Below are 13252 nucleotides of genomic sequence, written 5' to 3'. Positions count from 1 at the left end.
ATTGGGTAAATAGGGAAAAATTCCAAGGTTTAAAACTGTTACATTGAATATAGTAGAAAAAGCTAATAAGGGTGAGTTCAACTGTGTGTGTGGAAATCGACATGTGTAGAAAAAACAAAAGATTATACTATACACTATACACTATAAAAGTAGATATTGATTAACTATCTAAATAGACAGTTAATCTAATTAGCACTAACTCAAAACGCTGTGTCGAGTTTTTGACATTATTATATATATAGGCCTATGTAAACCATGTGAAACGAAAACAAAACATATTTGGTTATTCATAATCACCATATAGTTAATTATGTTTTTTCAAGATATTCATTACATGTAATGTCATGAATATCTGGAAAAATACAATGTATCACTACAAAAACAAATAATCAACCTTTACAATTTCTAACTGAAATGGTCTGCACTTAGCGGTGGCTGCCTAAGGCTGCCTCTCTTAAACAAATGTTGACATAAATGTCAACGTTTGGCACTCATGTCTGTATTTGTCTTGCAAAATAATTAGACTGAGCAACTGAGAGAGAGCGAGAGAGAAATCTCTGGAAATGTTAACTGAAGTTGCCTTGAATCCACTGATGGTATTATGAAGAACATTGATCAACCTTGTTTGCCTACTTCCTTCATCAGATTTATCCACATGTAAATGTGACGAAGAGAAGGTCGAAAGGATCAAAGGGACGTATGGATACATGCCCACAGGAAAGACAATATATTTGACATCGTAGGTCAGTGTCCAACGGGACATAACAAATCCAAGCTTTAGTTTATTTTTCCTAAAACCTAAGCAACATTGCCACCCAGCGGAGGTTGTGTTAATCACTGCAATCCTAATTTTGGAAGACAGTGACATCTAATGGTAATAATTTGGATTACTACGTCTCATGCTCTCGGTCACATGTCGACATGCTGCAGCTGAACAGTACAGTTCATGGTTTGCTGACGAAAATTATTTAATCTGCCCTTCTTTGGCTGGCTATTTATTGCACTAAGCATAAGCATAGAATAAAGGACTATTTAGGCTGAAAATGTATACATCATACTGATAAGGCTATTCACAAAAGTGCCATATATGTTGACTTATGAACGTATAGTTTTAAATGGTTATTCAGTAGGCCTACTATCTTAACTTTTTAGGAATTTAGCAGATTGTTACTCAAAAGGACTTAGTAACTTTGCTTTAGTTAGTGAAGTGAAGGTAGACTGTGTCTGTGGATATTTGGGTTTGAACACAGAACCTTCAAACTCACCACTTGTTTCCTTTGAAGCATTTGTCTTGTGAGAACTCCGTCTTCTTCTGCGTGGATGTGTATGTTTCCAAAACATTAATAGGAGCTATAAATAACACCAATAGGCCCTGAGAGTGTATGGTTGGCGCTTGACTCACAGCCGGAAGGAACTGGGTTCGATCCCCCAACGTCTGCAGCCTAACTTGCACGTCTAAGCCCCTACCTGCTCCCTAATGGCATATCTGAATTCAGTGTATGTCACTTTGGATAAAAGCCTCAGGTAAATAACTGAATAGTAAATATATTTCAATTCGCCTTGTTGTACTGCTGCTAAAAACTTTTACTTTGTATCTGGGGGGGGGGGGGGGGGGGAGGGGTACTTTGTAAAGAGAATTGTTTTGTTTCTTTCAGAAGCCCCTCTGCTAAATCGCGGGCAGGTCCGTGATCAGTGAGTCCCATCACAGCAGTGACACCACAAAGTTTGTTTACAGCCTCCGCCAGCTAAAGCTACAGCTGCCGATGGATTTAACTAGAACAGGGGGGATACAGTAGAGTGTGGAGAAGGTTCAAAGAGGAAAAGTGTTGGGGATGTGAGTAGGATAGGGAGGTCTCTCCAAGGACACACACGCTTCCTCTGTCAACTTCCTTATTAAGAATGCACGGGTAGCGATCCCCACTGCCTACAAGAACATATCAAGTAAATGAGCCGTGACAACGTGGGATGTCTCGGAAAGAAACGGGAAAGAAAAGAGTTTGAATGTTACTGGAGGAAAAAAAAAAAAAAAAAACGGGGATACCTCAGAGCGCGCGCGCGCGCACACACACACACACACACACACACACACACACACACACACACACACACACACACACACACACACACACACACACACACACACACACACACACACACACACACACACACACACAGACACACACACACACACACACACACACACACACACACACAGACACACAGACGCCGCTTAGACCCTCTTGGTGATTTTTTTCTTTCTTCCCCCTTTTCTCTCTCGCTCTCTCTCTCCTACTCCCTCTGTGTCTCTCTCGCTCTCACTCACCCCCCTTTCTCTCTGTGTCTCTCTCTGTGTCTCTCGCCCGCTGCTTCAGGCCCCCTTGCTCGCGTGACGCTAATTGTTTTTGCTACTTGTGCCAAGTACCTTCTCTTCCCCGCCACAGTGTACAGACAGGCCCCTGGTCCCCGTGCTGCTTTTTGTGTCTGTTTAAGGAATGAAAACAATGTGTGTTGCCATCTGCAGTGAGAGGAACCACGCCACTAGTAGCGACGCACATCTCCCGGGCGCAGCTGACAGAATGCCACGGCGACACACAATCATACACACATTCAGGCGCACACACGCACTCACGCAAGTGCGCACACACACATTCACGCACACCCACACACGCACACGCTCACATGCACGCAAACAGAAACACACTAGCCTTCTCTCTCTCTGTCTCCTGTGCGAAGGTAAAAGCTTTATGGCGGTAGAGTAGTAAAAAACGAGACACACAAATGATAATTTGAAACAAAATTATTCAAGAGGTTCAACGTTTTTGATATGCGCTACCACGGTGGGGAAGGTATAGGGATGCTTAAAGACACACACACACACACACACACACACACACACACACACACACACACACACACACACACACACACACACACACACACACCAAATTACATTCAACTCCAATGCAGTGGCCAATGTATAAACGTCCATTATTCAGAAATATTAATAAGCAAATTATCTGTTTTACAATTTTGGTCAGGGTGTGGCTTTGTTTAATTAATAAATCAATTAGCGGATTCCCCAGGGGTATTGTTGTCAGGTTCACCTCTGACCAGCAAGGGGCAGTGTTGTTAAGCTTATCCACTATTGTCGTATTGTTGTTTTACTCAGCGTAGTTTCACTGAACCACGAAACAGGCCTTCTTCACGGTGAGTGTTGCAAGCTTAGGAAATGTTCCATGGGTGCCATTGTTTTATCAACTTCTGACAAACAAATAGTTTCACATATTATGAACGAGCTGGTGTTGTCACTCGGCCTTTTACTTACATCACCGGGTTGGATACTGTTTGTTTGGCAGGGGCGTCAGTCGTCAAATTATAGAGTTCTGCTAGCATGAATGCTAAGTGATACTAATCACTACGGAGAGGATACGGCATCAACACGGCTGACAGACATTTTCCTGGCGTTCGGTTAACGTTCGCGGATTTGTCCGTCCGCGTGACAGCTCCGTCTCCCGACATGACAAGTCTGTTCAAAACCTTCTGCGATATGCCTTCGCACGGTCGGTCACCCCAACAAACACACGCGCACACGCACACACAGGCAACTTGAGATGTGTTGACATTGATTCAGTCAAATGGGCGACTCTTTTGAAGACTCTTGTTCGTCTCTTGCACTCTCACACACACACACACACACACACACACACACACACACACACACACACACACACACACACACACACACACACACAGCGTTTATCCACTACGCTATTCAGAGTTACAATGACGTTCATAACAAAATATGAAAATATTTCCCTAATTTTCAATCATGGAAGTCTTATTGAAAACGGGATTTATGGCCGCTTGTATTAATCTACCCTCGGCGGGAAATGGGGAGGAGGATAAGCACTTTCAATTTTCTATGATCCCTTCATTGTAGGCTCCTTTTCAAACCTCCCCACGGAACAAAAAGACAGATGATCTATAGCTACAGTGCACAACACGGCTGATTGGCAGGTGTGCTTGTTTGACTTTTAAATCACCTAAGCATCTATTCCATTAACCCAGGGTGTGTAAGAAATACAGAATTCAATTTTCCCCCTGCACCAGACAACGCAGTGACAGTCTTGGGAAAAGATCAAGCAGCTTGCCTCGGGGCACGTTGAGCCTAGGTGAGGAAACCTGGAGACGACAGCAGTGTTGTCACCCTGAGCCAGCAACAGCAAATGCCATATCGTCAGAAACTATTACCGGATGAGCCATTAGTTGGAATGTCTGTTATGAGTTGCCCAGGTAAACAGAGCTAGCCCAGTAAGGCGCATGAGATGATATCTTTACACGTTTATACTAAATACCGGAAGGAAATGTCTTTCTCTCACAACTTTAGGCTAGATTATATGTGCTACCTACTGTTAAAGGGTTCCAACTTCTTTTGTCCCTTTTTCATTTTCTATATTCTTGACGCTCATTTCTGCACTTTGTACAGCACCTTCCTTATCCAATGTTTTTACATAGTTGGTTTAGTTATATTAGATGTCCTGGCCATAGCCCTCCATCCACCCAGACTCACTCAGTCTGGGGGAAGGAGGAGGAGGAGGAGGAGGAGGAGGAGGAGGAGGAGTAGGGCGAGGATGGAAGAGGAGGAGGAGGCTGGGTCTTGGGGCATAAGGAGGTCGGAGGAGGCTGGGTCTGGGGGAGGAGAGGAAGGTGGAGGACGGAGGACGATGAATGAAGAGAATGAGGATGAAGAGGTAGAGAAGGGTGTAGGAGGAGAAGGATGGAGGAGGCAGGAGTGTCTGTGTAGGAGCAGGGGGGGGGGGGGGGGGGGGGGGAGAATGAGGCTGTGTGTGTAGGCATGGCGTCACTGAGAGGAGGACGCATGGGATGTGACTGCTGTATGCCCGGGGCAACTGGGGTAGATGTGTGCCTGTGCATCGGTTGGTGTGTGTGTGTGTGTTGGGGCCATATGTGTTTGTGTGGGTGGGCGTGCTTGCAAGGCCTGTGACAACGGCACGTTGTGTGTCAGTGTCATTGTGTGTGTGGTGCTGGGGGCATGTGTGTGTCTGGGTGTGTTTGGAGCTGGGGGCATACGTGTGTGTGTGGGTGGGCTTTCTTGCAATGCCTGTGACAACAGTGCATGTCTCAGTATGTATGTGTGTGCGTGTGGATGTATGTGTGCGCGTGTATGTGTTTGTGTGTGTGTGTGTGTGGGGGGGGGGGGGGGGGGGGGTTGGTGCATGGCGTGTCGGAATTAACAGGCCTTCAGGGAGGTGGAGGCGAGGGACAGTGGCGTGCTGCAAAGGGGGGAGGTGGGGGGGGGGGGGGGGCAGTGGTGGTGGTAGCAGGGGGGAGGGGCGGGGAAGGGGTGGCGCTTGGCTGAGAGATATCTCAGTACAGCCGGCGTAATGGAGCCAGACACACAGCACATCTGAAGTTAATCCAATCAGGGGAAAGGCGTGGCGCGCTCGTCCGCTCAACACACACAAACATAAGGTCAAGAGCAGCTTGTATTAGCGGCCTGATGTCAGGCACAAGTGGTGTAGATAATTGACTTTCAATGTGTCTCAGAGGCCAAGAGAGGCAGAGACGGGAAGGGACAGCGTCGCGGCGCAGGTTTAGCCGAGCAGATGTAACGCAGCAGGCCAAAAAACCCTCTCGGTGTACAGACGTTGTTTCATTACAGTGTTTAGCGGAAAACGGTGAGCTCATTCAGATGTACGTTGATTTTTTTTTTTATAGGATTAGCTTGGTAAAGGAGCACAGACAGCCCGACAATTGTGTGTTTTGTCCATAGAAGGCTAAAGTCCCCCGAACAAAGAAAAGCATTTTTGTGCATTTACATTTTTTTCTATAGAGCAACTACACCCTGTAGTGTATATTTTAGAATACACATTTAGAGAGAGAACCAATCACTTTACTGAATGCATGCACGGGCACCGCTGCCTGTTTTCTGCACCTTCCAGATAAAAACACAACAATGCCAAACCAAAAACTAGCGGTGTATATGACGCGTACCTAAATATTTGATAGGATTACGATGACAACGGACCGCCATAACAAGGCCCCACGCGCGCCGAACGCTGTTGCATTGTTTCACTCATAAAGCCCATACAAGGAGGGCGGGCGTTGGAATGAAAAAGGGGAGAGCGAGCACAGGTTACACGCCCGTAACACCCGGGGACTTCAAAAACAGCAGTGCCGAGCCCTTTGAGAGCCGTGTGTATAGTGGCTCCTTCTCATCGACGCAGTTTGTTCCGGCGCTGCGATCAAATGTAACATTTCTAAAGGGGCCTATTTGCTCTATTCCCCGTTTCCTCTCGTGTATTAGCAGATGAATGGGCATGCAGGCGGCTCGCTCGCTCTATGAAAACTACTGTGGGCCCGCCCGGGGAGCTAATGTTGCATGAAGACCCATGCTGGATTGGTATTGATGGGGGGGAGAGAGGCAGACACTCTAAAGCCCAACAGCCATGATTTTTTCATAAGCCAGCAGAACGGGAACAAGAAGTCAGGTCGGCTGACGGGTTACGGCGTCTGCATCCCCCCATCCGCCCCCCCCCCCCCCCCCCTCCCCCCCACACACACACACACACACACACAACCCGCTTGAGGATAAGAGGTCGTTGACACATGGTGGGGGATGAGGGAGTAGGGCAACGCACTGCGCTCCTTCAGACACACGTGTGTGTAGAATGTGTGTGTATGCAGAATGTCTGTGTGCGCATTTGGTTGCGTGGGTGTGCATCCAGAATGTGTGTGTGTGTGGATACCCAGAATGTGTTTTTGTGTGTGTATACAGAATGTGTCTGTGCATGCAAAATGTGTGTTGAATATCTGTGAATGCACAATGTTTGAGTGTGTGTGTGTGTGTGTGCGTGCCTACTCCCCCCCTCCCCTCCTCCCTCCTCCCTCCCCCTCGTCTCTTCTATAGCCGGAGAGGATTTCATGGAGGAGCGAGTGTGTAAACAGCAGAATGCACGTCAGATATGATGCGTCTTGATAGCTGTAAAACATACCCAAGGAGCGCTCCTCACTTATTATCTCTGAGCGGAGCCCCCCTGCCTGAGCGGCGTCTCCACCCCCCCCCCCCCCCCCCCCCCCCCGCGCCACAGAGTAACCTCTGAGGAAACCATTGAGGATTCTGGCATGAGCCAGGGAGAACGAGAGGCGGCCATTTCTCCTTTTTGTGTTTCTGTTTGAGGGGAGAACAGCGAGAGAAAGAAAAAAGAAAAGTGGATAAAATAAATATTTTTGTGGGCACCGCACAGCCCCCCCAAAAATACGAGCACATTGGGGGGAAATAAAGATGATGGATTTGTTCTCTGACGTGTGTGTGTGTGTGTGTGTGTGTGTGTGTGTGTGTGTGTGTGTGTGTGTGTGTGTGTGTGTGTGTGTGTGTGTGTGTGTGTGTGTGTGTGTGTGTGTGTGTGTGTGTGTGTGTGTGTGTGTGTTCAGGCTCTGCAGAGTTTTGTATGCTGTGTGACTGCTGTCAAATTTGTGTGCTTGTACCATGTCATTTGTACGCAAAACACACACAAACACATACCCCCACACACACACACACACACACACATTACTTGTGGATTATTGGAAGTCCATGGGTGTTTGCGTTTGTGTTTCTGTGTGTGTTTTGTAGGTTAGTGCAGGCACTTGTTCGTGTATGCATTTGTGGAAAGAAAGAAAGACAGACCTAAATTATTAAGGGAGGCGGAAAGAAAGAGAAAAATAAATAAATGTGGATAAAAATGAGGAAAAGTTAGAACCATGGAGAGAATAACAAATAAATTAAAAATAAATTAAAAAATAGACAGCGAGAGTAAGGAAAGAAACTAAAAAAGCGAAGCCAATAAAGAAAGAAATGCGAAGAACAGGTAGAAAGAAAGAAGGAAAGAGAGGAGGAGGTAGACCGTGAGAGCCACAGAGGAAATAGGCAGCAAGGGCTCCGGGGGAGGGCTGCGGAGTGCAGGCAGAGGGCCTGATAAGACAAGGGGCCATTCTTCTTCTCACCAAATGAAGGTAGTAAAGCTGACTGGGAGAGCCAGGGCCTCGCCCCGGGACCCTGGGCAGCCTCTCTGAGGAAACCTGTGACTAACGCGGGCAAGCATGGCCATGCACACAGGTAGCAAACACAAGGCATCACACGCAAAGCATCACACAGGCACACACACGCTATGCTGTCACACACAAACATATGGCATCACACACACACACACACACACATAGCATCACAAATGTACGCACACACTCGCGCACAGCATCACAAATGCACTCAAACAAACACACACACATAGTCACAAATGCATACACACAAACACACACATGACAACACATGCACAGACACAGAGCATCACATCTGCACACACGTAGCGCAAGCACAAACACACTATCACACAGACGCGTCATACACACACATACATCCACAGCAGCCGTACCTGTGTAGCCTACATGCAGAAACGGTGTAATGGCTGGAGAAAGAAGGGAAGGAGGTAGAATGAGTGTACTGGAGGAGGTAAACAATGCAGGTAGCCGTGCAGCCTTGGGGTTAGGGGGAGACGAGGAGGAGGAGAGGGGAGGAGGTGGTGTGATGGACCCCCAGCAACACGGCGGCCCTCCTCCCACAGCTCCACCCAGGGCCTGTGAGCCCCGTCTGGGGTATACGGTGGTGGCTCCCCCACTCCACTCAGAACACATCCATCAGGCCCACATTACTCTAATCCAGAGGTGATGCATTAGGCTGAGGACCAGGGGGAACGCCGCGCGGATCTGTGATGGATCCCTCCAGAGGCGCGGGAGGTCTCTATCTCTCGCGCTCTCTCTCTCTGTCATTCTCTCTCTCCCTCTGTTGCTCTTGGTCTCTCCAAACCATCTCTCTCCCTCCTTTCCTTTCATTTGTTTTCCATCCCTCTCTCAACCTCCCTCTCTGTCTCTCTGCTTCTGTTCTCAATCCCTCCCTTTCTCCATCCCCTTTCCTCCTTTCTCTGTCTCTCTCTCTCTCTCTCTCGCTCCCTCTATCCCTCTCTCTCTCTCCATCTCTCCTCCCTTCACTTCACGTCATTACTTGAATTTATTCAGAGGCACTGCACTTTTACCTCGCTTTAGTTTCTTTGGGCTTTTTATTTCTTTCCATCCTTAATCACAGTGCCCAGTGGATGGAGACATATTTCCACGGAAGAAAGCGGTGGTGTTGGTGGAGGTGGTGGTGGGTGGTGGCGGTGTCGTCGATGGTGGAGAAGAGGCTGGTGCACGCGCTCTCTTATGAAAGCAGTACATTACTTAAGCACTTAGCGCGCCACCCGCCCAGCGAGCAGAGACGAAGCTGCTCGCAGAGTGCTGCCGGTGTGTTTATAAGACTATATTAGTGTCTCGCCGGTGCCTTGATAGAGCCCGTACCATCAATTACCGCCGGGAACTCGATCTCCGCGCTTACATAAAGCCCCACCTCAGGGTTATTAGGAATCCGATTTATTTGCTCCGCTTATGTTTATTATTGTGTTTTATGGTTGATATTTCCGTGTTAAATATCATCATCCTGGTCTTGGAGAGCATGCGTCTCGTCCCCCCACGGGGGTGGGAGCGAGGAGATGAGGGGGTGGTGCTGGTGCTGGTGCTGGGAAGAAGGGGTGAAATGGTTTATGGCGCAGTGAGTGCCAATAAACAGACAGCACACAGTGTTTTGGATGTACATCTTTCATGTTTTATGCATGTTGAACTGGGTAGTTTGGATCACACTACAACAATAACAAGGCCAACTCTCGGAGCTCTGAAAGAGTATTTTATCTCTTCTTCTTCTTCCGGACATCAGGCAGCTGTGTCTCCCTGACATGTGCGAGACGGACAGGGATGGAGTTCTGTGTACGGGGGAACCGGGGGAGAGGGGGGGGGGGGGGGGGAACCCAGTGGGATTCCTATCTGGGTTTACTAAACTGTCCGTGTGTTTACCTGCCAAGCTGGGAGAGGGGCCCAGGGCACGATAGAGGGGCCATAATGGAATCATGGGAACACAACTCTGGCAAAAGACAAAATCTCTGCCTACCTTCATCGCCCCCTCCTCCCCTATCCCCTACCCCCACCTCCTCACTACCAGGTTGGAGTTCTGGTAGTCTGGTCATCCCCAGGGTCGTACTGGGGGCCCAGCACGTGGTGTCTTGGTATTGGGGAAAGGAAATCTTCCGTTCTCCAGCGGAGGTATCTTGAGCTGTAGATCTGACCCAGGGCAGAGGAGAGACAGTGGGGGGTGGCGGCGTGGCCAACTCCCCCCACCCACCGGCACTACCACCAGCCCCAGCTCCAAAAGGGAAGTATGCCAGATGGATCTTATCACCGGTACTGGTAAAGGCTTTTAAGCAACAAAAAAAAATTCAGTACAGGGGGGGGACTACTTGCGGTTTTTATTGAGTACATATCGTACTGTATCAGTGGCTCCCCATTTTGGGATAGAGACTCCACTTGGGGTTGATTGATATGCATTCAGGGTTGCAGGACATTGCTGACATAAGCTGTGGATATTTGATGAACCATTTTAGCAAACCATATCTTTTATATAAGACGTCTCATAGACGTCCTATGTATACCAACTGACTGCCTTATTTTTCATATATTCAAAATACTGCTATTTACTTAAGACTGCGATGAATTTATGTTCACAGAGTCACAAAAGTTCAAGTAGGGGTCGAAAACAAAAGTTTCCAAGATAGAAACTGGGTCATTGGCATAAATGGTTTTTTAATCAATTGGTTATTGATTGGTTATATACTGGTTGTGTTTGATTCACTCTTTCTGTAAAAATGTTCTGCTGAAATACGTCTCTTTATTTATAAAACTGAAGCCAACTTAGTGGAAATAGTTAGTCGAATTTGTTATATAATCCTCACTATGTCATCATAGCGAAAACCGAGAACTGCATTTGATAATGAACTTGAATGGGGAAACCAGTTCAGTTTACATGCCAGGTGCAAATGAGAGAAAATGTGTGGATTTCTTTTCGCATTCGCGTTTCCTAGCGTGCCTGTCTGGGCTGTGAATCCGTCTTTGATAGCAGTCACACGGAGAGACAGCCCTGTGTCGAAACGATGGCATCAAAAACAAACGATTGACAGCTACTGACAGCTGTCTTCCTCCTAAACACACTCCCCGGCTCCCCTGTGCTCTCTATCTATCTCTCTCTCCCTCGCTCTCCCTCTCTTTCTCTGTCTGTCTGTCTGTCTGTCTTGCTCTCTCTCCTCTCTCTCTCGTCTTTTGTCTCTCTCTCGTCGCCGCTTGTTGTCGGGGGAAATGGTGGAGACTCTTCGGATAAAGTGGGGGCTGTTGTGAACTGGCAGCTGTCACGGCGCAATATTTCGACTCGGGCCATACAGAAACATCCATGAAGTTTTTATACAATTTTAAGGAAATATGTACTTTTAGTTTTGAGCAAGAAGTTGAATCTCTCGGTGATTAACTTCACGTTGTAGTTCACTGGGGTTTCAGAGCCTCATATATGCCAGCTAGAAATCACGCTCAGGTACAAGTGTGTTCCTGTGTATTCGGTGGCATAAACCAACAAAAAAACTATATTTTAAAGGACGAGTGTGTAGAATTTAGTGGCATCTAGTGGGGAGGTCCCAGATTGCAACAAAAAGAAACAAAGAAAAAACCTCACCCCTCCCTTTTCAACTTCAATGGTGGCCTACAAAAAAGCAACAGAAGTTTTAGTCCAACCAATGTGGATTTTTCAGGGCTTTAGCCTGCGAATAAATTAAATAACAATCAGGTGTCTTTGTCATAGTAACCATGGTCACTGTACATGTTGTAAGTCATGGTGGATGTAACAGCCTACCTACCCAGTACTCTTGTTGCATCCATAGTGGTAAACTACATTCATAAACCTTTAATTATCGGTGTCTGATATTTGTATTGATCATCACATCAAAAGCATACGAATGAATGTCTCCGAAACTTGGATGTATTGAAGAATGGACGTCGCACATCACTTTCCCTCCGCAAAATGCCATTCACTGCACTATTTCACACATGGATTAAAAGTGAAACATTATAATTGAATCCTCTAAATACATCGCATACTTTGGTGAAAGGAAGAGGCATAAACTCGTTGTGACTTGAAATATGATGTGCGTCGAAGACAGGGTAAAGCTTCTCAGACACTTAATATATATTGGAACTCACTCACACCCGTACCCACATGTGTGCATGCACAAACACACACAGACACATACACACAGACACACACAAACAGGCACACGCAAACACTCTCACATGTATGCATCCAGACACTCTCACATGCATGCACACACCAACTCACTCGCACAAACACACACGTGGACACACACCCACGCGCACACATTTCTGCAGCCATGGCCTTGTTTCGTCATCTCCCCCATCAGTCGTGGTGTTTTCCCCGTAACACGACTCAACCTGTGGCACCGCCATCATCGCGTGACACACTTACCTTTCCCTCCAAACTATTCCTCTTCATCACCGTCGCGTCAACTAATCAACGTTGAAAGCAAGCAATCCCTAATAGCATTCAGCCTCCCCTCCGCTCCTTTCAACTCTATTCACTGTCATTATGAAAATGAACCGGAGCAGCTGAGAGCTCAGATGTTATTTCACATCCTGACAGGACGTCTCTTAATGTCTGCTGTGGTCTTCGCCTCAGCCCCTTCCGCCGAGGGATTCAGTCGCTTAATCACCATTCATAGTTTACACATCCATCCATCTATCTCAGTAACCAAATAGCAGAGTAACCGAATATCACGCTCTTTGGGAGCATCGCCTCGTGTTGAAAGCAGCAAAGGCTTGTGGGAAATATAGTGTGATAGTGTTGCGCTCCACTGATCCACTGGTCTCCTAATGGTGTGACACAAGATTTGCTGTGAAGCCCGGAGATTATCAAGTGTCTTTCCAGAAGGTTGTTTTAGGTGACCAGATATACTGCGGCCACCAATGTCAAATGTGTACTTTCAGATGATTTATGTTCAGCGAAACCTAACTTTGGTTATTATTACAGAGGCGACGGAAGTCTTGGCCGGTACACAGAACCTCCTGCTCTGACCCCATATCCATACATTTCCACTTCCAGACAAGTTGTTTTAACCCAATCTGCCTGTAATATCAACATGACAGTGAACGTATACACATTTCAAATGATTCCTGTTGAGTAAAGCCTACATTTGAGAATTGGCTTGGTGGCTAGGTTGTTCCACTTCCAGTCAACAAGGTATTGGGTTTGAGCCCCAATGTCTGCAGCCTGACC

Source organism: Gadus chalcogrammus, chromosome 15, assembly GCF_026213295.1.
Source record: "Gadus chalcogrammus isolate NIFS_2021 chromosome 15, NIFS_Gcha_1.0, whole genome shotgun sequence".
NCBI lineage: Eukaryota > Metazoa > Chordata > Actinopteri > Gadiformes > Gadidae > Gadus > Gadus chalcogrammus.
This window is presented reverse-complemented; position numbering follows the sequence as displayed.